The 27389-nt window shown below is 44.1% G+C and overlaps 1 protein-coding gene and 1 long non-coding RNA gene across 14 annotated transcripts in view; one reads left to right on the top strand and one right to left on the bottom strand.

The window, feature by feature from the left end:
- The first annotated feature begins 3911 nt into the window (after nt 1–3911).
- The window catches only part of LOC106609317 (tubulin--tyrosine ligase-like protein 12), a 39769-nt gene continuing 16291 nt past the window's right edge, over nt 3912–27389 (top strand). For 2 of the 13 annotated variants that reach the window (XR_006770649.1, XM_045721999.1), the window contains exon 1: nt 3912–4322. The gene's annotated coding sequence lies outside the window, so the exon portion shown is untranslated. Of the gene's footprint in view, nt 4323–20815; nt 21696–27389 lie in introns of those variants that run through there. The other 11 variants (XR_006770648.1, XR_006770642.1, XM_045721998.1 and 8 more) reach the window with 10 other exon arrangements.
- Nucleotides 4319–16008, bottom strand: LOC123743775 (uncharacterized). The gene is made up of 4 exons (XR_006770651.1): nt 15918–16008; nt 15636–15709; nt 5819–5946; nt 4319–4714 (listed from the first exon to the last, which is right to left on the bottom strand). It is a non-coding gene; the product is annotated as an uncharacterized lncRNA (long non-coding RNA).

The following is a 27389-nucleotide window of genomic DNA, read 5'->3' as shown; positions in this document are numbered from 1 at the left end:
CAGTTTACAGGTCTCCTGGGCAATATACAGTGTTCCTCACTGAGTTCCCTGAATTCCTATCGGATCTTGTAGTCATGGCAGATAATATTGACATTTTTGGTGACTTTAATATTCACATGGAAAAGTCCACAGACCCACTCCAAAAGGCTTTCGGAGCCATCATCAACTCAGTGGGTTTTGTTCAACATGTCTCCGGACCTACTCACTGCCACAGTCATACTCTGGACCTAGTTTTGTCCCATGGAATAAATGTTGTGGATCTTAATGTTTTTCCTCATAATCCTGGAATATCTGACCACCATTTTATTATGTTTGCAATCGCAACAAATAATCTGCTCAGACCCCAACCAAGGAGCAGCAAAAGTTGTGCTATAAATTCTCAGACAACCCAAAGATTCCTTGATGCCCTTCCAGACTCCCTCTGCTTACCCAAGGATGTCAGAGGACAAAAATCAGTTAACCACCTAACTGAGGAACTCAATTTAACCTTGCACAATACCCTAGGTGCAGTCGCACCCCTAAAAACTAAAAACATTTGTCATAAGACACTAGCTCCCAGGTATACAGAAAATACCCTAGCTCTGAAGCAAGCTTCCAGAAAATTGGAACGGAAATGGCGTCACACCAAACTGGAAATCTTACGACGAGCTTGGAAAGACAGTACCGTGCATTATCGAAGAGCCCTCACTGCTGCTCGATCATCCTATTTTTCCAACTTAATTGAGAAAAATAAGAACAATCCAAAATGTATTTTTGATACTGTCGCAAAGCTAACTAATAGCAGCATTCCCCAAGAGAGGATGGCTTTCACTTCAGCAGTGATAAATTCATGAACTTCTTTGAAGAAAAGATCATGATCATTAGAAAGCAAACTCCGGACTCCTCTTTAAATCTGCGTATTCCTCCAAAGCTCAGTTGTCCTGAGTCTGCACAACTCTGCCAGGACCTATGATCAAGGGAGACACTCAAGTGTTTTAGTACTATATCTCTTGACACAATGAAGAAAATAATCATGGCCTCTAACCCTTCAAGCTGCATACGGATGACACACAGCTGTACATTTCGATGAAACATGGTGAAGCCCCAAAATTGCCCTTGCTGGAAGCCTGTGTTTCAGACATAAGAAAGTGGATGGCTGCAAATGTTCTACTTTTAAACTCGGACAAAACAGAGATGCTTGTTCTAGGTCCCAAGAAACAAAGAGATATTTTGTTGAATCTGACAATTAATCTTGATGGTTGTACAGTCGTCTCAAATTAAACTGTGAAGGACCTCGGCGTTATTCTGGACCCTGATCTCTCTTTTGACGAACATATCAAGACTGTTTCAAGGACAGCTTTTTCCCATCTACATAACATTGCAAAAATCAGAAACTTTCTGTTAAAAAATGATGCAGAAAAATGTATCCATTCTTTTGTCACTTCTAGATTAGACATCTGCAATGCTCTACTTTCCGTCTACCCGGAAAAGGCACAAAATAAACTTAAGTTAGTGCTAACCACGGCTGCTAAAATCTTGACTAGAACCAAAAAATGTGATCATATTACTCCAGTGCTAGCCTCTCTACACTGGCTTCCTGTTAAGCAAGGGCTGATTTCAAGGTTTTACTGCTAACCTACAAAGCATTACATAGGCTTGCTCCTACCTATCTTTCCAATTTGGTCCTGGCGTACATACCTACACGTATGCTACGGTCACAAGACGCAGGCCTCCTTACCATCCCTAGAATTTCTAAGCAAACAGTTGGAGGCAGGGCTTTCTCCTATAGAGGTCCATTTTTATGGAATGGTCTGCCTACCCATGTGAGAGACGCAGACTCGGTCTCAACCTTTAAATCTTTATTGAAGACTCATCTCTTCAGTAGGTCCTATGATTGAGTGTAGCCTGGCCCAGGAGTGTGAAGGTGAACGGAAAGGCACTGGAGCAACGAACCGCCCTTGCTGTCTCTGCCTGGCCAGTTCCCCTCTCTCCACTGGGATTCTCTGCCTCTAACCCTATTACAGGGGCTGAGTCACTGGCTTACTGGTGGTTGAAAATATCCCTCTAGTGGTGTGGGGGTTGTGCTTTGGCAAAGTGGGTGGGGTTACATACTGCCTGTTTGACCCTGTCTGGGGGTATCATCAGATGGGGCCACAGTGTCTCCTGACCCCTCCTGTCTCAGCCTCCAGTATTTATGCTGCAGTAGTTTATGTGTCGGGGGCCTAGGGTCAGTCTGTTATATCTGGAGTATTTCTCCTGTCTTATCCGGTGTCCTGTGTAAATTTAAGTATGCTCTCTCTCTCGGAGGACCTGAGCCCTAGGACCATGCCTCAGGACTACCTGGCATGATGACTCCTTGCTATCCCCAGCCCACCTGGCCGTGCTGCTGCTCCAGTTTCAACTGTTCTGCCTGCAGCTATGGAACCCTGACCTGTTCACTTGACGTGCTACCTGTCCCAGACCTGCTGTTTTCAAATCTCTAGAGACAGCAGGAGCGGTAGAGATACTCTCAATGATCGGCTATGAAAAGTCAACTGACATTTACTCCTGAAGTGCTGATCTGTTGCACCCTCGACAACTACTGTGATTATTATTATTTGATCATGCTGGTAATTTATGAACATTTGAACATCTTGGCCATGTTCTGTTATAATCTCCACCCGGCACAGCCAGAAGAGGACTGGCCACCCCTCATAGCCTGGTTCCTCTCGCTTCTTCCTAGGTTTTAGCCTTTCTAGGGAGTTTTTCCTAGCCACCGTGTTTCTACACCTGCATTGCTTGCTGTTTGGGGTTTTAGGCAGGGTTTCTGTACAGCACTTTGAGATATCAGCTGATGTAAGAAGGGCTATATAAATACATTTGATTTGATTTGATTATGGGATTAAGGGAAGCCGCTACATAATCGTATAATTATCCTTAGACGTACACCTGCATTATGTGTGTATGTCTATTATTTTTGTATCATTTGCTATGGTCACGCCACCAATAAAATCTACGCCTTAGAGTATGTGTCAATAAGAGGAGGGGAAACCAAGTAAAGATGGGCGTAGACAGACTAGAAGTAAGATTAGGCAACAATAGTGGCAGAACGCCAAAAGATGGTGGTGATTTACATAGAGAGGAGTGACTATGTATGATGTGTCAAATTAAAACTGTATATAAAGAGATCTCCGAGTCTGGGACCGGCAGTTGCTCCATGGACCACTCGGCTTGTTACTTTGTAATAAAGTATATTTTGAATTCACAAGCTCTGGTGTTTAAGAGATATTTTAAGAAATATTTCCACAACAGTTCCCACTCCCCTTACCACCCCTACTCTGGGCCTACCTACTTTTCTCTGGGTGGGGGTGTGTGTGTGAGAAATCAGTGTGTATCAGTTCAGACCAGCGTGTCAAATCTACGGCCTGCGGCTCACATCCATCCCGTGAGCCCCTTCAAACCGTACCGCAGGAGGTTTGAATAATGTAAAAAATAATAAACATTCAGGGAAAAACTCATTTGACATTTAAAATGACTAAAGCCAAATCAAAACTGTAGAAATTATAATGAACCTACATTTACAGTCTCTTCAGTCTTTCCAGTTTGCTAACAGTCATCGAAACCAAATCTAGACAGTGTAGGTGAAAAACTCATGACTATGGTTGATTTTCCAGTATCCAGACTGTTCTCCCAGAAGTATTGAGACAGAAAAGATTGGTTTAATTAAAGACATGTGTAAGCAGACTAAAGGCTGAGCTCAGGTGAAAGGGCAGAGCTGGATAAACAAAGAGTTAACCATTGAACATATAAAAACAGAACGTTAGCAGAATCCACGGGAGTGTAAAGACTGGGTCAACATGGAGTTAATCACTAGACATGTAAAAAGAGAACGTAAGCAGAAAATGAGTACCTTAGTTAATAAATATAGGCACCAAAGCCATGTATCTGTAATAAGAACATATGTTTGTTCTAATCAAGTATTATTAGATTAGCACTTATACTAGGGAAGTATATATGCAATAAATGTGTTATTTTTGGCATTAACACTATGTCGCTGCCACCAATTTAATCTAAACTGAAGCAGATGTCGGCATTAACAAGCAAGAATTGGGACAGGAAGATAGTGGCGTAAGGCCAAGGGGAGTTAACCATCTACATAGAGGTGAGTGACTATGTGTGTTATTTGAAGGTGGAAACCTATAAAGCCTGAGGTCTGTAACAAGAAAAGTTAGTTCTCCCATGGAATTGCTCGGCTCTGTTACTTTGTAATAAAGTCTTTTTGAATTCACAAGTTCCGGGATCTGAGAAATATTTAATTCAATATTTCCACAACAACAGTCAGGGAGCATAGAACATTCCAAAAGGTATTTAAAAACAATTTATTTGCAAATGTTGATGGCGAGGAAATATAATACATTTTAAGTGCGGTCCTCCAGACCTCGGTGGAGAACGAATGTGGCCCAGGGGGCAAAATGTATTTGGCACCTCTGGTCCAGACCATTACTCAATATCAAATTCCACTAAAAAGAGGAAATACACATTTTCCAAATGGGCCTTTTCAACTGCATAATATGGAAGGGTTCGAGGTCCGGGGTTAGAGGTCATCATGAGACCTGAGTGACAGGGAACTGATCAGCCTCATTTCGGAAGAGTGTTTGGAACATGTGGTCGTAGAAGCCAGGGTGATAGAAGCAGGCCCGGGCGCAGTCTGGACTGAAGTTCACCTCCAGGATCTGAAACTTCATCACACGTTCACCTGATCCAAGAACAGATCATAGAGGGTTAGATCATACACTGGATGTTATTAGCAGGGGTTAATAATGGATGACATTTAAATGGAACATATTATATAATACAACTAAAATAAGGTTTATGAGAAATTAAGAAATACAAACTAAGTGTGAGAAATTTGATTAAGTATATGGGCTTTAGTATACAATGGTAAGACTCTGCAATGTATCACTATTGATTTATAGATGAACAGTGCCATTGTACCCATCCCCTGGGGGAAACTATCACTACAGGAAACTCCCACTAAGATACATAGCAGTTTTCCTGCACACTGAGGTGTTCGCAGATTAGTGAAACTAAATCGCTTTAGGATCAGTATCTGTGTTATATATCACTAATCACCTGTTAAACCATCCAATCTACCTATGACAGATTTGAGATTACAACATATGCTATTTAGCAGACACTTTTATCCAAAGCGACTTAGTCAGGCGTGCATACCTTTTACGCATGGGTGGCCCCTGCAGAAGTCGAACCCATAACCCTTGGCATTCCAAGCGCCATGTTCTACCAACGGAACCACACAGGACCACATTTGAAATAACAGAAGACAACTAACCAACTGCACTCTCACCCTCCTAGCCTGTTGGGTCGTAAATTCTTTATGTCCACAAAAGTTTACCTAGCTGCTGCTGGTTCTCTGCTGCTCCCCCTCCTGACATTAGGAGTCATCATCATAAAGCAGAATTTGGTATCCTAGGTGACCTTTCTGAGGCTAAGGCCGATAGCTGTAACTTAGCTTTCAACACGTTGAAATGATAGTTTACTCTGACCCAGAGGGTGGAGATGTTTTGACCAGGGCCTAAGCAATTGGAGAGCTTATAGAGATAAGATGAGTATATAATGAGAGGTTTGTCCTTCAGTTCTTCAGCAGATTGGAACAGACCACATCTATTAACGTTATTTAAATATCCTTTTAAATATGCTTTATCCTTTTATCCAGCATTTTCCACACCTTGAAAAAACATATTACTCTCAACAAGACCAGTAGCCATGCATGAGTTTTAGGTCTGTAAATGTAGGGACCAAAAAATACAGAGTAACAACCTTAAGCCTACACACATCTTACAGTTTTATGCAGCTGCTGCTGGTCCTCCGCTGCTCCCCCTCCTTTCCTTACAACGGCAGTACCATCTATCACAGTTACCATGTATACACAGTGGGAACAGGAGGACAGCTGGTCTGGCCTTGAACTGGCTAGTCTCAGAAACAAAGGGAGTAGGCAGACAGAGAAAGATGAGAGAGGGAGAGGTGGAGATAAGGGATAGAGGGACAGAGATAGATGGGAGTAGAGAGAGAACAAAAACAATAACAACTGATATGCAACTTTTCAGGGAAGTTAGGAACAAATATACACAGGCAGTTAGGAAAGCTAAGGCTAGCTTTTTCAAACAGAAATTTGCATCCTGTAGTAGTAACTCAAAAAAGTTCTGGGACACTAAAGTCCACGGAGAATAAGAGCACCTCCTCCCAGCTGCCCACTGCTCTGAGGCCCACAGTCCGGAACCTCCTGCGACGGACTGTGGGCCGTCGCAGGAGGTTCCGGAGTGTGGGCCGTCGGAACCTGAAGGCTCCGGACTGCAGACCGGACTGTGGGCCGTCGGAACCTTCTGAGACGGCCCACAGTCCGGAACCTCCTGAGATGGCCCACAGTCCGAGGTTCCGCAGGAGGTTCCGGACTGTGGGCCGTCGCAGGAGGTTCCGGACTGTGGGCCGTCTCAGGAGGTTCCGGACTGTGGGCCGTCTCAGGAGGTTCCGGACTGTGGGCCGTCTCAGGAGGTTCCGGACTGTGGGCCGTCTCAGGAGGTTCCGAACTGTGGAACTGTCGCCGGAAGCTCTGGACTGGGAACTGTCGCCGGAAGCTCTGGACTGGGAAACTGTCGCCGGAAGCTCTGGACTGGGAACTGTCGCCGGAAGCTCTGGACTGGGAATGCGCACTGGAGGCCTGATGCGTGGGGCTGGCACAGGTGACGCCAGACTAGTAACACGCACCTCAGGGCAAGTGCGGGGAGCAGGCACAGGGCGTACCAGGCTGGATAGACTCACTGGAGGCCGGGTACGTGGGGCAGACACAGGATATACTGGGCCGTGGAGGTGCACTGGAGGTCTCGAGCGTATAGCTGGCACAACCCGTCCTGGCTGGATGCTTACTTTCGCCCGGCAAACGCAGGGAGCTGGCACAGGACGAACTGGGCAGTGCGCAGCACCGGCGCAGGATATCCTGGACCGAGAAGGCGAACTGGAGACCAGGAGCGCTGAGCTGGCACCACCCTTCCTGGCTGAATGCTCAACCTAGCTCAGCAAATACGGGGTGCGGGCACAGATCGCACCGGACTGTGAATGTGCACTGGCGACACAGTGCGCATCACCGCATAACACGGTGCTTGCTTCTTCACTTGCTCCCCACGGTAAGCACGGGGAGTTGGCTCAGGTCTCCAACCTAACGCTGCCAATCTCCCCGTGTGCCCCCCGCCCCAAACATTATTTGGGGCTGCCTCTCGCACTTGCCTCATGGTTGGTATAGTGCCTCGAAGTATCGCCGCTCCGCTCTTGCTGCCTCGATTTCCTCTTTAGGACGGCGATACTCCCCAGCCTGCCTCCAGGGTCCTTTCCCATCCAATATCTCCTCCCAAGTCCATTTGTCCTGCTGATCACACTGCTTGGTCCTTTGGTGTTGGTTGATTCTGTCACGGTTGTCGAAAGGAGAAGCGGACCAAAGTGCAGCGTGTGTGTTGTTACACATTTTATTTATACTGTGAAACTATGCAATACATAAATAAACTGAATGACAAAACCAACAAACTGTAACGCAGAGGTGAAGCATACACTACTCAAAATTATCTCTCACAAACCCAGGTGGAAAAAAAACACTACTTAACCTCTCTTGGGCATGTGGGATGCTAGCGTCCCACCCACGGTTCACACTATTCAACAGCCAGTGAAAAATCAGAGCGCCAAATTCAAAACCACAAAATGTCATAATTCAAAGTTCTCAAACGCACGACTATTTTACACCATTTTAAAGATACACGTCTCCTTAATGTAACCACGTTGTCCGATTTCAAAAACGCTTTACGGCGAAAGCATGAAGTTAGATTATGTTAGGACAGTTCCAACACAAGAAAAACCACACAGCCATTTTCCTAGCAAGGACAGGCGTCACAAATACCAGAAATTCAGCTAAAATTATGCACTAACCTTTGACGATCTTCATTAGATGACACTCCTAGGACATCATGTTACACAATACATGCATTTTTTGTTCGATCAAGTTGATATTTATATCCAAAAACAGCCTTTTACATTGGCGCGTGATGTTCAGAAAATATTTTGCCTCCAATACTGGCGGTGAATCAGCACAACAATTTACAAAAATACTCATCATAAAACGTTGATAAAATATTAAACTGTTATTCAAAGAATTATAGATGAACATCTCCTTTATGCAACCGTTGTGACAGATTTAAAAAAAGCTTCACGGGGAAAGCACACTTCGCAATAATCTGAGTACTGTGCTCAGAAAAAGACACTAGGCAATACAGATACCCGCCATTTTGCAGTCATCTAAAATCATAAATAGCATTAGAAATATTCACTTAACTTTGATGATCTTCATCAGAAGGCACTTCCAGGAATCCCAGGTCCACAATAAATGTTGTTTTGTTCGATAAAGTCCATAATTTATGTCCAAATAACTCCTTGTTGTTTCCGCTTTCAGTAAGCTACTCCAAGTGTAGGAAGCACGGCCAAAATGTCACGACAAAAGTCAAAAAAAGTTATATTTACGTTCGTTCAAATATGTCAAACGTTGTATAGCATCAATCTTTAGGGCCTTTTTAACTTAGAACTTCAATAATATTCCAACCGGACGATTCCAGTGTCTTGAAAAACGCGGCAATGAACTCATTTGCTTTCCTGAGTCAACAACTTCCAACTTCCTCTGTTCGCTCTCTGTTCATCATAGACGCCTCAAACAACTTTCTAAAGACTGTTGACATCTAGTGGAAGCCTTAGGAAGTGCAAAATAAACCCTAAGTCACTGTGTGTTCGATAGGCAATGACTTGAAAGGACTACAAGCACCAGACTTCCCACTTCTTGGTTAGATTTTTCTCAGGTTTTTGCCTGCCATATGAGTTCTGTTATACTCACAGACACCATTCAAACAGTTTTAGAAACTTCAGAGTGTCTTCTATCCAAGTCTACTAATAATATGCATATTCTAGTTCCTGGGCCCGAGTAGTAGGCCGTTTAATTTGGGTACGTTTTTCAACCGGCCGTGAAAATACTGCCCCCTACCCTAGAGAAGTTAAGTATGATCTCCAATTAGAGACAACGAGGACCGCTGCCTCTAATTGGAGATCATCCCAAACAAAACCAACATAGAAATACAAAACTAGAACATGAACATAGAAATATAAAACATAGAAAAACACCCTCTGTCACACCCTGACCTACTCTACCATAGAAAATAACATCTTACTATGGTCAGGACGTGACACTATGCTTTATCTTGGCCAGGTCGCAGTTGCAAATGAGAACTTGTTCTCAACTAGCCTACCTGGTTAAATAAAGGTGAAATAAAAAATAATTACGTACAGTGTTGGGAGTGTTAGGGTAGGTTCCTTGTTCCTTGTCAATCATTGTCTTATTGGTGAAACCAGCAGTCAGACAATATCTTCCTTAAAATATATCAAACTTTATTAATGCAATTACAGACAGAAGTTAGCAATAGAAACACAGCGTGTATGTCTCAGAGTAAGTTCTGCAGCTAACCAAAGGGCACAGCTGATTATATACATGTGATCACTCCCTATTGGTGTGATCACCTACCTCAATGTATATGTGCAGCAATAAGTTATAAGGTAAGGTAACCTAGTACAGTAGCTTCTCCGAATTAATTAGCATTGTCCACTGTCACACAAGATCAAAATGTCAAAACCAGACAGTGGTTACTTCTCTATATCTAGTTTCAGTCTGACTCACACCTGGCCTGCAAGCACACTCTTGCACCATTAGGGCTTAACCGCAAAGACTAATATAGATAGCTTGTGTAACGTATAGCAGCAGAGTTCAGACACATAGCAACAGTACAATAGTGAGACAAGCATATGAATCTTAAGGTCCCCTTAATCAATAATGGGGAGGGTCTTTGGGACCCTACCCCCCTACAGGGGTAACGCTTTAAAGGTTCAAGTTTTATTAATCGTATGGGATACACATTGTCACAACGTCCAACTAAATGCTTACTTGAGGGTTCCTTCTTTGCAATGCAACGATAAAAAATAATAAAAGAAAAGAGTACAAACATAAAGTAAATGGCAAAAAGAATAAAGCATTTTAGTATAAGTATAATACAGGAGGCACAATTTATAGTCCGATATTTATACGTGTTTTGGGGAAGGGGGAGATTGGGGGCAAGTGTTTGAAAAAGTAAGGTGTTACGTAATCAGATTACTTTTATGATTAACGGAGTAAAGTAGCTTTCTCAAATTGGGTAATATTATTACAGTTACTTTGTCAAACAACGCGTGTGTTACTTTCAGAATCATATCTGTACCGGGAGCCTGTTTCCATGATCCGGTCTTGACTTGTTTCCTCATTTAGTTCTCCAGCGAGCGGAGAAAGGCTGTTTGGAGAAATGTAATGACAGCTGCATTAAGAACACCTTCCTAATATTGTGGTTTTGGCTCTTCCCCCTTTTGCCCTCAGAACAGCCTCAATTTGTCGGGGCATGGACTCTACAAGGGGTTGAAAGCGTTTCCCAGGGATGCTGGCCCATGTTGACTTCAATGTTTCCCACAGTTGTGTCAAGTTGGCTGGATGTCCTTTGGGTGGTGGACCATTCTTGATACTGTTGTGGAAATATTCAGTCAATAATATTTCTCAAATACCGGAGCCTGGGAGTTCAATTAGACTTTATTACAAAGTGTTGGATTCGGGGTAAACTTTGAACATTGCTATACTAGAGACATGATAGATCAGAAGCAGAAGTATAGTATATAAAGGAGTGAAAGAGACTGGTTTTTACATGCCCGGTAATGAATCCCATTACCGGGCAGGGATCCCCAAGAGGTTAATGGTTCTCTGTAGAAGACAGATGGCTTTAGAATGTGTTGAGTGAACGTGAGGAAGTCACAGGATCGCTATAGGGGAAGCGGATGGACATCTGTGGATTAAGTGAAGGAGGGGTAGAGGTCAGGGCCAGATCCCCTGAAGGGATAAATTATGGTTTATTATCCTATTACCCTCTTCCTGTCGAACTGTAAGGATTGGAGAGAAGGAGGAGTGCCTAAAGTGGAGTATATATACTTGTAGTGGTGGGAACATGTTTTTCTCTGAATACAGCTGTGTCGACCCTTTGGGAAGAATTAAACTTGGTTAAGCTTCTCTAAACTAACATAGAACAATAACCAAAACCCTGGACTAATAAATCAAATACCCCTCTACATACACAACCACCCCGAACAATATAAACCAAATACCCCCTCTACATGAACACATACACAAACACACCCTGAACCACATAAAACAAATACCCCCTGAATCCATCACTGTTGAGCATGTCGTAGAAGTATTGGTTCAATAATCTCTCTCAGATACTAGAACATGTGAATTCTAATAGACTTTATTACAAAGTAACAAGCCGAGCTGGTCCATGGAGCAAATGTCCCCAGTCTCAGCACACTCCTTTTATACAGTTTCATCCTTACATCACATACATAGTCACACCTCTTTATGTAAATGACCCATACCCTTGGGCATTCAGCCACCAATATATCTTTGTCTTGCTTCTAACTTGTTTACGCCCATCTTAACTTGGTTTCCACTCTTATTGACACAGACTTCAGGGCATAGACTCTATTGGTGGCGTAACCATAGCAATGACACAAAATAATATAGACATACACTCCTAACGCAGGTGCATGTCAAATGCTGCCTATAGGGTTGGGTAATTGCTTCAGAGTGCATGTGTAATGGTCTTCATGGGACTAGGTAATGGCTTCCCTTAGGCCTAATGACCCAGACACACACATAATGGTTTTTACTTTTAAGCCTATATTGACTCTAAGATGCATAATATTACATGTACTGGAAAATCCCCTATAAGCGTGAAAAACCCAACAGTGTTGTAGTTCTTGACGCACTCAAACCAGTGCTCCTGGCATCTACTACCATACCCCACTCAAAGGCACTTAAATATTTTATCTTGCCCATTCACCCTCAATGGCACACATACACAATCCATCTTAATTGCCTCAATGCTTAATAATCCTTCTTTAACCGGTCTCTTAAACAGTCTCCTCCCCTTCATCTACACTGATTGAAGTGGATTTAACAAGTGACATCAATAAGGGATCATAGCTTTCAGCTGGATTCACCTGGTCAGTCTGTCATGGAAAGAGCATGTGTTCTTAAATGTTTCGTAGACGTCACCGGTCTTCTAGCCATCGCCGATTCACTTTTAATTTCTTTTGTCTTGTTTTCCCACACACCTGGTTTACATTTTTCTCATTACTTGTCGTGTATTTATCCCTCTGTTCCCCCCAAGTCTGTGTGTGAAATTGTTCATTGTTGAGGTCGGCACGCTTCCGGCTGGTTTGCGCCAGGTTTGTTTTATTACCCGTGCGTTGTGGCAGCCTGTACTTTGTACTTGGGTTTTGTACTTTGTGCTACCTCATTTGTTCGTTGGGCATTTGTTTTGTGACACGGTTGCGTTCTGTGCCCCTATTGCCTAGTAAAGTGCTTTGTCCACTCATCTCTGCTCTTCTGCGCCTGACTCCTATGCACCAGCTACACTCACCCTTTGACACAGATAGCATATTCCGGGTCTCCGGTCACAGGGGGTACACTTCCCCAAACATGCTCACTAATATGCAGCAACCCTTCTCTTCTTGTACTATGACTTTACACATCAAAACATCCCAAAGGCTTAAAGCCTCAATCCACTTAAACTTAAATCACACTAAAGCAAAAATGTACAATCAGTAAATATGGCTAATTAAGCATCCCATATACTGTACAGCGCAGCACTTGTAGACTAGCACAGGAAAGCAGCGCCACAGATGAAAGGAGAAATTAGTGATCATCAAACCTGAGTTAGCAGTACTGCATAGTCACACACTCACTGCTGCTACTGTCTATTATCTATCCTGATGCCTAGTCACTTTACCCCTACCTATACATTACCTTAGGAAAGTATTTCGACTTTAAAACAAAAAAATAAAACAAATTCCTCAGAAATCTACAAACAATACCCCATAATGACAAAGCAAAAACATGTTTTTAGAATTTTTGCAAATGTATTAAAAATACAAAACAGAAATACCTTATTTACATAAGTATTCAGACCCTTTGCTATGAGACTTGAAATTGAGCTCAGGTGCATTCTGATTCCATTAATCATCCTTGAGATGTTTCTATAACATGATTGGAGTCCACCTGTGGTAAATTCAATTGATTGGACATGATTTGGAAAGGCACACAAATGTCTATATAAGGTCCCATACATGTAAGTGCATGTCAAAGCAAAAACCAAGCCATGAGGTTGAAGGAATTGTCGGTAGATGATCCAAGACAGGATTGTGTCGAGGCACAGATCTGGGGAAGGGTACCAAAACATTTCTGCAGCATTGAAGGTCCCCAAGAACACAGTGGCCTCCATCATTCTTAAATGGAAGACGTTTGGAACCACCAAGACTCTTCCTAGAGCTAGCCGCCCGGCCAAACTGAGCAATCGGGGGAGAAGGGCCATGGTCAGGGAGGTGACCTAGAACCCGATGGTCACTCCGACAGAGCTCTAGAGTTCCTCTGTGGAGATGGGAGAAACTTCCAGAAGGACAACCATCTCTGCAGCACTCCACCAATCAAGCTTTTATGGTAGTGGCCAGACGGAAGTCACTCCTCAGTAAAAGGCACATGACAGCCCACTTGGAGTTTGCCAAAATGCACCTAAAGGACTCTCAGACCATGAAAAACAAGATTCTCTGGTCTGATGAAACGAAGATTGAACTCTTTGGTCTGAATGCCAAGCGTCACATCTGGAGGAAACCTGGCACCATCCCTACAGTGAACCATGGTGGTTGCAGCATCATGCTGTGGGGATGTTTTTCAGCGGCAGGGACTGGGAGACTAGACAGGATTGAGGCAAAGATGAACAGAGCAAAATACAGAGAAATCAGGACCTCAGACGGGGGCGCAGGTTCACTTTTCAACAGGACAATGACCCTAAACACACAGCCAAGACAATGCAGGAGTGGCTTCAGGACAAGACTCAAAGTCCTTGACGTATCAGATTTGAAGGTAAGACCCAGATGCAGACTGTGTCGGAGTAACAATGTTTTTTACGGCAACAGGGCCGGCAAACAACAGGTCTAGGCAGGCAGGGGTCGATAACCAGAATAGTGGGTGAAAGGTACAGGACGGCAGGCAGGCTCAGGGTCAGGCAGAGTGGTCAAAACCAGGAGGGCAAGAAAAAGAGAGACTGGGGAGAAGCAGGAGCTGAGACGAAAAAACGTTGGTTGACTTGACAAACAAGACAAACTGGCAACAGACAAACAGAGAACACAAGGTATAAATATACAGGGGATAATGGGGAATATGGGCGACAGCTGGAGGGGGGTGGAGACAATCACAAATACAGGTGAAACAGATCAGGGTGTGAAAGTTAGTGGCCCAGCCAGAGCCCGGATTTGAACTTGATTGAACATCTCTGGAGAGACCTGAAACTAGCTGTGCAGCAACGCAGAGAAGAATGGGAGACACTCCCCAAATACAGGTGTGCCAAGCTTGTATATTTGAATTTTATCTTATCTTTAACTCCGCATTGTTGGAAAAGGACCCGTAGGATAGAATTTCACAGTTAGTCTATACGTTGTCAACGAAGCATGTGACAAATACATTTTGATTGAGTAAGTAGCTTATCTTTGGTAGCGCACGAGCATCTCGCCTTGTTCTCTCTGACAGTCAAACAAACGAGTGAGATATAGATTTTTTTCATGAAAGTAGCGCAAAGTAATAATGTGTTACTTTGTTAAATGTATTACTATATATTACTTTTCCGAAGTATAGCCAGGTGTACACCGCACGATTTATCTGTCCTAAACATGTTTTGAGATGGGAGACAAAATCCCCATGTTGCTGCCTACTCGCGGCGCACGGCCGTCACCGACGCTCATATAATGTGAGCAGGTCAAAGACGCAATCTGAGGGCTACCGATCTAGTCTTTGAGCAGTCCCGGACGTCCCGATATTTTCAAACATGTTTGATTTTATCGCCACAAAATCTGCAATGCTCCTGTAACGTGAGATGGGCAACGCCAATTTTTAAGAATGGTGATCAGCAAGCCAATGAGAGCTCACCAGAGAAGAAGCCAGTGAGGTGATGACGTTGTTTCACATCACCCAGAATGTGTAGACTCTTGAGCAAGAGCCATGACTACTACTAGAATGCGTTTGTATATGCCTTTAACCAAAGCTAAAGTGTCAAATCGTTACAGCTCTAATGTTCACAAGCAATGTTATTCAAAATGTTGGCTCGATATTTCAACTCTGTATGGCAACCGTGAATGTCTGACTGAAAACGTTTATGAGGCTGCTTTGAGCCACAGCTCGTTGTAGCTACGTTAAATCACATCATTGTTTTTGCGAGACAGCGTGGTATCGACAATCCTCATGACCAAGTGAAGAATCTTGTAGTGTGTGACCCCCGTCTGTGCCACATCGTTTAGTGTGCGCACCACTACGTTGGCAACACCAAAAAAAAATACAAGACAGACAGTCGTTTAATGTGAGAGGTGATGTTAGGATTTTGAAAGTCGTGTAGTGTCCACCCAGCAGAACTCACACATACAGACAGACAAGTGAAGCATTAAAAGCGTGTGTTTACCTCAACCTCTTTCCGTGAATATTGAGGATACTGCTTTTCATGGTTCTCATGGGTATGAATTCATCGTAGTGAACCTGGGGCACACAGTATCAGATTTAGGGATGTAATTCAGGTGGTGTGTGTTTCTTGTAGCTGAGTGTGTGTTTTTGTGTTGTTGCCTTGTGTTTGTTTTCTTTTACAAGTGTTTGTTTACTTTTTTTGTGTGTGCATGCGTTTGTCCTTTTCCGTCGGTTAGCTTAGCCTGCTTTTGATGTATGCAGGGGTTTGCTTTAGCTTCATTACCTGTTTGAGCTGGACCCCCTCTGCATAGTTCATGACAGTGAAGTACTTCTGGTAGTCATCAAAGTGGTCCAGAAAGAAAGGCCTGTGTAGAACAGAGATGAGACCAGGGGCGTATAAACACAACTCCAACACCATCATTAAGTTTGCTAACGACACAACAGTGGTATGCCTGATCACCAACAATGATGAGACGGCTTATAGGGAGGAGGAGGTCAGAGAACTGGCAGTGTGGTGCCAGGACAACAACCTCTCCCTCAATGTGAGCAAGAAAAAGGAGCGGATTGTGGACTACAGGAAAAGGCGGGTTGAACAGGCTCCCATTAACATCGACGGGGCTGCAGTGGAGCGGGTCGAGAGTTTCAAGTTTCTTGGTGTCCACATCACCAAAAAACTATCATGGTCCAAACACACCAAGACAGATATGATGAGGACACAACAAAACCTTTTCCCCCTCAGTAGACTGAAAAGATTTGGCAATGGTCCCCAGATCCTCAAAAAGTTCTACAGCTGCACCATCGAGAGCATCCTGACCGGCTGCATCACTGCCTGGTATGGTAACTGCTCAGGATCTGACTGTAAGGCGCTACAGAGGGTAGTGCGTATGGCCCAGTACATCTGTGGGGCCTAGCTTCCTGCCATCTAGGACCTATATAATAGGCGGTGTCAGAGGAAAGCCCATAAAATTGTCAGAGACTCCAGTCACCCAAGTCAAAGACTGTTTTCTCTGCTACCGCACGCCAAGAGGTACCAGAGAGCCAAGTCTAAGACCAAAAGGCTCCTTAACAGCTTAATCAAATAGCTACCGGACTATTTATTTGCTACGCGCTGTTTATTATCTATGTAAACACACTTCACCCCTACCTACATGTACAAATGACCTCAACTAACCTGTACCCCTGCACACTGACTCAGTACCGGTACCCCCTGTATATAGCCTCGTTATTATTATTTTATTGTGTTACAGTGGCAAGAAAAAGTATGTGAACTCTTTGGAATTACCTGGATTTCTGCATAAATTGATCTTAATCTAAGTCACACCAAAAGGCAAACAGTGCTTAAACTAATAACACACAAATGATTGTGTTTTTCTTGTCTATGTTGAATACATATAAACATTCACAGTGTAGGTTGTAAAAAGTATGTGAACCCCTAGGCTAACGACTTCTCCAAAAGCTAATTGGAGTCAGGAGTCAGCTAACCTGGAGTCCAATCAATGAGATGAGATTGGAGAGCACAGCGCAGAATGCTCATTGAGGTTAAAAAGAATCCTAGAGTGTCAGCTAAAGACTTACAGAAATCTCTGGAACATGGTAACATCACTGTTGACGAGTCTACGACACGTAAAACACTAAACAAGAATGGTGTTCATGGGTGGACATCATGGAAGAAGCCACTGCTGTCCAAAAAAAAAACATTGCTGCACATCTGAAGTTCGCAAAAGTGCACCTGGATGTTCCAAAATATTCTGTGGACAGATGAAACTAAAGTTGAGTTATTTGGAATGAAAACACAACACCATGTGTGGAGAAAAAGGTACAGCACACCAACATCAAAACCTCATCCCAACTGTAAAGTATGGTGGCGGGGGCATCATGATTTGGGGCTGCTTTGCTGCCTCAGGGCCTGGACTGCTTGCTATCATTGACGGAAAAATGAATTCCCAAGTTTATCAAGACATTTTGCAGGAGAATGTTAGGCTATCTGTCCGCCAATTGAAGCTCAACAGAAGTTGGGTGATGCAACATGACAACGACCCAAAATACAGAAGTAAATCAACAACAGAATGGCTTCAACAGAAGAAAATACGCCTTCTGGAGTGGCCCAGTCAGAGTCCTGACTGCAACCCGATTGAGATGCTGTGGCATGACCTCAAGAGAGCAGTTCACACCAGACAATCCAATAATATTGCTGAACTGAAACAATTTTGTAAAGAGGAATGGCCCAAAATTCCTCCTGACCGTTGTGCAGGTCTGATCCGCATCTACAGAAAATGTTTGGTTGAGGTTATTGCTGCCAAAGGAGGGTCAATCAGTTGTTAAATCCAAGGGTTCACATACTTTCCCACCCTGCACATTTGAATGTTTACACGGAGTGTTCAATAAAGACATGAAAACATATAATTGTTTGTGTTTTATTAGTTTAAGCAGACTGTGTTTGTCTATTGTTGTGACCTAGATGACGATCAGATCAAATCTTATGACCAATTTATGCAGAAATTCTAGTTATTTTCTTGTACTCTATTTATTACTTTAGTTTATTTGGTAAATATTTTCTTAACTGTCCTCACCCATTCTAAGAGAAGAGCTACAAACAGGGAGGATCTATACGCAGTCTTGTGAGTGGAGCATGTCGATAGAAAGGGGGAAACTGTGGTTAGCAAGGGAGCTGGTTTCACTTCTCAAATGTTTTGCTTAGATAGTTATTTTCCTGCTTCCTGTTAAACAAAAGCTCAAACATGAAGCACCAGTGATGCGCTCAATACGGAAGTGGTCGGACGAAGCAGACGCGAGGCTACAAGACTGTTTTGCTAGTACAGACTGGGATATGTATGGATTCATTCGATAAAATTGAGGCGTTTAACACAACAGTCACGGGCTTCATCAATAAGTGCATAGACTATGTCATCCCCACAATGATTATAAGAACGTATTCCAAAAACCATGGATTACAGGCAACAGCTGTGCTAAAGGCTAGAGTTACCACTTACAATTAATGGGACACGGACGTGGACGCATATAGTAAATCCCACTACAAAGTCTGACAAGACAGCAAACATGCAAAAGGACAATATAGGAGGAAGGTGTCATTCTATTACACCGGCTACGACGCTCGTCGTATGTGGCAGGGCTTGCAGACTATAACAGATTACAAAAGAGATACCCAGCCATGAGCTGCCCAGCGATGCAAAACTCCCAAACGAGCTAAATGCCTTCCATGCTCGCTTTGAGGAATATAACACTGTGCCTTGCATGAAAGACACTGCTTTTCCTGGTGACAATGTGATTTTGCTCTTTGTGGCCGATGTGAGCAAAATGTTTAAACAGGTTAACAATCAGACGGAATACCAGTGTGCATTCCCAAAGCATGCCCAGAGCAGCTGGCAGGTGTCTTACAGACATTTTCAATCTTTCCATGCCCCAGTCTGTAATCCCAACATGTTTCAAGCTGACCACCATTGTACCTGTTCCCAAAAGCTCCAAGGTAATCTGCCTAAATGACTATCGCCCTGTAGCACTCACATCTGTAAATATGAAGTGGTCATGACAAACATCATCATTATCCTAGACCCATTCCATAAATTCACATACCACCCCAACAGATCCACTGTCATGTGTGCTTCCTCTCCGGCCTCTAGGTCACAAGGTTGCTCGTTATGGCGCACACCTGTCACCATCATTACGCGCACCTGAGTGTCATCAGACTCACCTGGACTCCATTACTTCCCTGATTACCTTCCCTATATACAGTTGAAGTGGGAAGTTTACATACATCTTAGCCAAATACATTTAAACAATTCCTGACATTTAATTCGAGTAAAAATTCCCTGTCTTAGGTCAGTTAGGATCACCACTTTGTTTTAAGAATGTGAAATGTCAGAATAATAGCAGAATGATTTATTTCAGCTTTTATTTCTTTCATCACATTCCCAGTGGGTCAGAAGTTTACACAAACTCAATTAGTATTTGGTAGCATTGCCTTTAAATTGTTTAACTTGGGTCAAACATTTCGGGTAGCCTTCCACAAGCTACCCACAATAAGTTGGGTGAATTTTGTCCCATTCCTCCTGACATAGCTGGTGTAACTGAGTCAGGTTTATAGGCCTCCTTGCTCGCACACGCCTTTTCAGTTCTGCCCACAAATTGTCTATAGGATTGAGGTCAGGGCTTTGTGTTGGCCACTCCAATACCTTGACTTTGTTGTCCTTAAGCCATTTTGCCACAACTTTGGAAGTATGCTTGGGGTCATTGTCCATTTGGAAGACCCATTTGCGACCAAGCTTTAACTTCCTGACTGATGTCTTGAGCTCAGCGTTCAACAACATAGTCCCCTCCAAGCTAGGGACCCTGGGACTGAACTCCTCCCTCTGCAACTGGATCCAGGAGGGTAGGCAACAATACCTTTGCCATGAAGACCCTCAAAACGGGGGCCCCTCAGGGGTGTGTGCTTAGCACCTCCTGTACTCCCTGTTTCCCCACAACTGTGTGGCAGCGCACAGCTCCAACACCATCAAGCTTGCTGATGATACAACGGTGGTAGGCCTAATCACCGACGGCGATGAGTCAGCCTACAAGGATGTGGTCAGAGACATAGCAGTGTGGTGCCAGGACAACAACCTCATTCCCTCAACATCAGCAAGACCAAGGAGCTGATTGTGGACTGTAGGATGCCCCCATCCACATCGATGGGGTTGTTGTGGAGTGGGTCGAGAGCTTTAAGTTCCGTTGCATCCACCTCACTAAAGACATAACATGGTCCGCACACAACCGAACAGTCGTGAAGAGGGCACGGCCGTGCCTTTTTTACCCCAAGCGGCTAAAAAAATTTGGCATGGGCCCTCAGATCCTCAAAAAGTTTTACAGTTGCACCATCGAGAGCATCTTGACTGGCTGCATCACCGGTTGGTATGGCAATTGCCTCGCCCTTGACCGCAAAGCGCTACAAAGGACAGCCCAGTACATCACTAGGGCCAAGCTCCCTGCCATCCAGGACCTCTATATCAGGCGGTGTCAGAGGAAGGCCCAAAAAATTGCCAAAGACTCCAGCCACCTAAGCCATAGACTTCACTCTGCTACCATCCAGCAAACGGTACCGGAGCATCGGCTCTCGGACCAACAGGCTCAGAGACAGCTTCTACCCCTAAGCCTGCTAAATAGCCAGACCGCTAAATAGTAAATTAATGGTACTCAAACTATCTTGCACTGACACAGACACTAGACATTACATACACACACAGTCACTCCCACACAAATCCCCAACACTTTTGTTTCGGTGTAAAGTCTCAGTGGTTCCTTGTACAGACTTGTCTTGGTCTGTTAACAATAACAGTGACTCAATGTCATAACTGTCAAACTTATCGTGTCTGGTGTCGAAACAAACAAAGTCGGTTTCCTGAAAAGAAAAAAGAACCTTGTTTGAGTCATACTACCCATTTCAGAAAGTAGTTCAGGCATTTCACACATCACACATGCTGACACAAACACTTTTACACTCATTTGCTGCTACTACTCTTCTTTATTTTACTCTTATTATTATCTGTCCTGATGCCTAGTCAGTACCATTGATCTGGTACTGGTACTCCCTGTATGTAGCTCCATTCATGTGTATATTGTGTTAGTTAGCATTTCATTTTGTATTTTTATTTTTTACTCCACATCGTTGGGAAAGGTTCGTAAACAAGCAGTTCACTGTAAAGTCGACACCAGTTGTATTCGGCACATGTGATAAATAAAATGGGATTTATTGGTTTCCTATGAAAAGAAAGAAACCCAGAATAGACCAGTATTTTTTGGTGAATGCCAGCATGACTGGAACTTGTACAAACGAGTGTTGCAAGGATGCTCCACTTTCTGCAGCAGTTGATGGGAAGCGTGTGTGTGTTTGTGTCTAACCTGTTGGCGAAGCGCAGACAGAAAACGTTGTAGGCGTAGAGGCTGAACTGAGCGCAGCATCAGTATGTAGCAGATATCAAACTTCACCATCCCCACCTCCTTCGTCTCAAACAGCACCGGATCCTCCAGGTACTTACACACCACCTGGGAGACACACACACACACGCACGTATGTATACACCCTTTTTCAACAAATAGGCCTAGTCAACACACTTCTTCATTTATCAAGCTGATCTAACTGCTGTGTTCATAGTGTTCACTTCATAATGTGATGTTTTGACTGGATGTGTATAGGCATTATGGTGCTCTCTGAGTCTGTTGCCTTTGGCTGACATCGGTGGTGGAAATTCTAACCAAAAGAAGAGAGAGACTGTTGATTATTTTTGCAAAAATGGAGCAATTCAACAATCACTCAAATAGTTCAGAGTTGAAAAGCCCAATGAACAGAGCTGACTCTCTCCTTTTACAGAAAGTACATACTCTTATCTGTGTGACAGTTAGCATATGTGCAGAAACAGGGCCGGGGAACAGAGTTGTAAAAAGTAATTTAGCTAATTTGTGCAGATCAAGATAGCTAATATCGCCACCATTCTCTGTTCCTCCCTGCAATTCCAACATAGCTAAATTCCTGCAGATTGTAAACACAGAGGTCACATATTGCAGTCGCACCCAAATGGCTCATAAATCTGTATGCTCAGATTGATGACTAAGTCAGACAAGACAAGTTTGTATCAGTAAAAAATACTATCAAATAACAATGGACAATTATTCAAGTAAAAAACAGCATAGTATGTAATTAAGTAATTTCCTCCACACACACCAGTGTCTAAAGCCATGGTTCACCTCACCAGGGCCCATATCTTATGACTGCCTGCCCCTAAGTGTGACAAACATCAACAGCACTGAGGGGTGTGATAGATTTGTTTGATATTAATAGTTAACAAAAATAGGAAGACATTTCTGTTCTGTATAATTCTATGCTTCTGTAAAGAGATGGTTTCCACTCTAGCTTCCAGCGAGTAAGTCTGGGTGTATGGTCAAGGAAAATGGGTTTTGCTAGAGATAGTTTGAGCTGACAATGACTTGGTCATAAAAACCTAAAGCTGGCATTCCATAGACATGATGTGGTGTGTGTGTGACCCGAGATAGAGAGAGCCTGGAGGAGTTTAGAACAATATCTCATTGTCTCTTCTTCCTGGCATCTGGGAAACTATGCCGGGTTGGGGTTAAAACATCCTGTGCAGATAACCAGGAGATGGTATTCAAGTATACAACCACTTTGTTATGGCAAGCCTAAAGATCAGGAGTAAAAATGTGCTTAAGAAGTCATAGTGTTTAATATGATTTTTGAATGACCACCTTATCGCTGATAGTCCTCGCAGTGGCAAACCACGTGTACCAACTCCTGCACAGGATCGATACATGCGAACATCACAGTTGCGGGACAGGTACAGGATGGCAACAACAACTGTCCGAGTTACACCGGGAACGCACAATCCCTCCATCAGCGCTCAGACTGTCCGCAATAGGCTGAGAGAGGCTGGACTGAGGGCTGGTAGGCCTGTTGTAAGGCAGGTCCTCACCAGACATCACCGGCAACAATGTCGCCTATGGGCACAAACCCACCGTCGCTGGACCAGACAGGACTGGCAAAAAGTGCTTTCACTGACGAGTCGCGGTTTTGTCTCACCAGGGGTGATGGTTGGATTCGCGTTTATCGTCGAAGGAATGAGCGTTACACCGAGGCCTGTACTCTGGAGCGGGATCGATTTGGAGGTGGAGGGTTCATCATGGTCTGGGGTGGTGTGTCACAGCATCATCGGACTGAGCTTGTTGTCATTGCAGGCAATCTCAACGCTGTGCGTTACAGGGAAGACATCCTCCTCCCTCATGTGGTACCCTTCCTGCAGGCTCATCCTGACATGTCCCTCCAGCATGACAATGCCAACAGCCATACTGCTCATTCTGTGCGTGATTTCCTGCAAGACAGGAATGTCAGTGTACTGCCATGGCCAGCGAAGAGCCCGGATCTCAATCCCATTGAACACGTCTGATACCTTTTGGATCGGAGGGTGAGGGCTAGGACCATTCCCCCCAGAAATGTCATGGAGCTTGCAGGTGTCATGGTGGAAGAGTGGGGTAACATCTCACAGCAAGAACTGGCAAATCTGGTGCTGTCCACGAGGAGGAGATGCACTGCAGTACTTAATGCAGCTGGTGGCCACACCAGATACTGACTGTTACTTTTGATTTTGACCCACCCCTTTGTTTACAGACCCATTATTCCATTTCGGTCAGTCACATGTCTGTGGAACTTGTTCTGTTTATGTCTCAGTTGTTGAATCTTGTTATATTCATATAAATATTTACACATGTTAAGCTTGCTGAAAATAAACGCAGTTGACAGTGAGAGGACGTTTCTTTTTTGCTGAGTTTACAATTATCTGTAAGGTCCCTCAGTCGAGCAGTGAATTTCAAAGCACAGATTTAACCAAAGACCAGGTAGGTTTTCCAACACCTCACAAAAAAGGGCACCTATTGGTAGAACACAAAAAATGTAAAAAGCAGACACTGAGTATCCATATGAGCATGGTTTAGTTATTGATTACACTTTGGATGGGGTATGAATACACCCAGTTACAACAAAGATACAGGCGTCCTTTCTAACTCAGTTGCCGGAGAGGAAGGGAACCACTCAGGGATTTCACTATGAGGCCAATGATGACTTTAAAAGGAAGCATGTACAGAATAAAAGTCTGGTCTCTCTGTTGGCGATAAAGGGGGGTAGTGAGGGGTTAACGGCTTTGATCAATGAACTTCTGGCCTGAGGCCATCTGGAACGGGTCTCAAAGGGGTTAAAAATGGGACACAAAACCCCAGGCCTTAGACATAGTTGACATCGATTAAAAAATATATATGTATATATTTTACCTTTATTTAACCAGGTAGGCCAGTTGAGAACAAGTTGTCATTTACAACTGCGACCTGGCCAAGATAAAGCAAAGCATTGTGACAAAAACAACAACACAGAGTTACACATGGGATCAACAAGCATACAGTCAATAACACAACAGAAAAATCTGAATACAGTGTGTGCAAAATAGTGCAATAGTGGCGAACTAATTACAATTTAGCAACTTACACTGGAGTGATATGTGTGCAGATGAGGATGTACAAGTAAAAATACTTGTGTGCAAAAGAGCAGAAAAACTAAAACATATGGGGATGAGGTAGGTAGTTGGTTGGATGGGCTATTTACAGATGGGCTGTGTACAGCTGCAGCGATCGGTAAGCTGCTCTGACAGCTGACGCTTAAAGTTAGTGAGGGAGATATAAGTCTCCAACTTCAGTGATTTTTGCAATTTGTTCCAGTCATAGGCAGCAGAGAGCTGGAAGGAAAAGCGGCCAAAGGAGGTGTTGGCTTTGGGGATGATCAGTGAAATATACCTGCTGGAGCGCGTGCTACGGGTGGGAGTTGCCATGGTGACCAGTTAGCTGAGATAAGGCGGAGCTTTACCTAGCAAAGACTTATAGATGACCTGGAGCCAGTGGGTTTGGCGACGAATATGTAGCGAGGACCAGCCAACAAGAGCATACAGGTTGCAGTGGTGGGTAGTATATGGGGCTTTGGTGACAAAATCGATGGCACTGTGATAGACTGCAACCAATTTGCTGAGTAGCGTCTTGGAGGCTATTTTGTAAATGACATTGCCGAAGTCAAGGTTTGGTAGGATGGTCAGTTTTACGAGGGTATGTTTGGCAACATGAGTGAATGAGGCTTTGTTGCGAAATCGGAAGCCAATTCTAGACTTGACTTTGGATTGGAGATGCTTAATGTGCATCTGGAAGGAGAGTTTACAGTCTAGCCAGACACCTAGGTATTTATAGTTGTCCACATATTCTAAGTCAGAACCGTCCAGAGTAGTGATGCTAGTCGGGCAGGCGGGTGCGGGCAGCGATCGGTTGAAGAGCATGCATTTAGTTTTACTAGCATTTAAGAGCAGTTGGAGGCCACGGAAGGAGTGTTGTATGGTGTTGAAGCTCGTTTGGAGGTTTGTTAACACAGTGTCCAAAGAAGGGCCAGAAGTATACAGAATGGTGTCGTCTGCGTAGAGGTGGATCAAAGACTCAAAAGCAGCAAGATATATACAGAGAAGAGTCGGCCCGAGAATTGAACCTTGTGGCAACCCCATAGAGACTGCCAGAGGTCCGGACAACAGGCCCTCTGATTTGACTCTCTGAAGTCTATCTGAGAAGTAGTTAGCGAACCAGGCGAGGCAGTCATTAGAGAAACCAAGGCTGTTGAGTCTGCCAATAAGAATGCGGTGATTGACAGAGTCGAAAGCTTTGGCCAGGTCGATGAAGACGGCTGCACAGTACTGTCTTTTATCGATGGCAGTTATGATATCGTTTAGGACCTTGAGTGTGGCTGAGGTGCACCCGTGTGGCTGAGGTGCACCCGTGACCAGCTCAGAAACCAGATTGCATAGCGAAGAAGGTACAGTGGGATTCGAAATGGTCGGTGATCTGTTTGTTCACTTGGCTTTCGAAGACCTTAGAAAGACAGGGCAGGATGGATATAGGTCTGTAACAGTTAGGGTCAAGAGTGTCTCCCCCTTTGAAGAGGGGGATGACCGCGGCCGCTTTCCAATCTTTAGGAATCTCAGACGATACGAAAGAGAGGTTGGACAGACTAGTAATAGGGGTTGCGACAATGACGGCAAATAATTTTAGGAAGAGAGGGTCCAGATTGTCTAGCCCTGCTGATTTGTAGGGATCCAGATTTTGCAGCTCTTTCACAACATCACCTGCCTGGATTTGGGTGAAGGAGAATCGGGGAGAGGGGGCAAGGGCCAATTGCTGGGGGGGTGCAGAGCTGTTGGCCTGGGTTGGGGTAGCCAGGTGGAAAGCATGGCCAGCCGTACAGAAATGCTTATTGATTATCATGGATTTATCAGTGGTGACAGTGTTTCCTAGTCTCAGTGCAGTGGGCAGCTGGGAGGAGGTACTCTTATTCTCCATAGACTTTACAGTGTCCCAGTATTGGTTCCTGGCTTCCCTGAAAAGTTGCATATCGTGGGGGCTAATCAAAGCTGGTGCAGTACGCCACAGAGTGTTTTTGTGCTGGTCAAGGGCAGTCAAGTCTGGAGTGAATCAAGGGCTGTATCTGTTCTTAGTTTTTTTTTCATTAATGGGACATGCTTATTTAAGATGGTGAGGAAAGCACTTTTAAAGAACAACCAGGCATCCTCTACTAATGGGATGAGGTCAATATCCTTCCAGAATACCCGGGCCAGGACAATTAGATAGGCCTGCTCGCAGTAGTGTTTTAGGCAGCGCTTGACAGTGATGAGGGGTGATCGTTTGACCGCAGACCCATAATGGACGCAGGCAATGAGGCAGTGATCGCTGAGATCCTGGTTGAAAACAGCAGAGGTGTATTTAGAGGGCAGGTTGGTCAGGATGATATCTATGAGGGTGCCCATGTTTATGGATTTAGGGTTGTACCTAGTAGGTACTTTGATCATTTGTGTGAGATTGAGGGCATCTAGCTTAGATTGTAGGATGGCCTGGGTGTTTAGCATATCCCAATTTAGGTCACCTAGCAGTACAAACTGTGACGATAGATGGGGGGCAATCAATTCACATATGGTGTCCAGGGCACAGCTGGGAGCTGAGGGGGGTCTATAACAAGCGGCAACAGTGAGGGACTTATTTCTGGAGAGATGTATCTTTAAAAGTAGAAGCTCGAACTGTTTGGGCATAGACCTGGATAGTATGACAGAACTCTGCAGGCTATCTCTACAGTAGATTGCAATTCCGCCCCATTTAGGAGCTCTGTCTTGACAGAAAATGTTGTAAT

Source organism: Salmo salar, chromosome ssa07, assembly GCF_905237065.1.
Source record: "Salmo salar chromosome ssa07, Ssal_v3.1, whole genome shotgun sequence".
Lineage (NCBI taxonomy): Eukaryota > Metazoa > Chordata > Actinopteri > Salmoniformes > Salmonidae > Salmo > Salmo salar.
The sequence above is the reverse complement of the archived record's forward strand: the minus strand, read 5'-3'. Positions and strand labels throughout refer to the sequence as shown.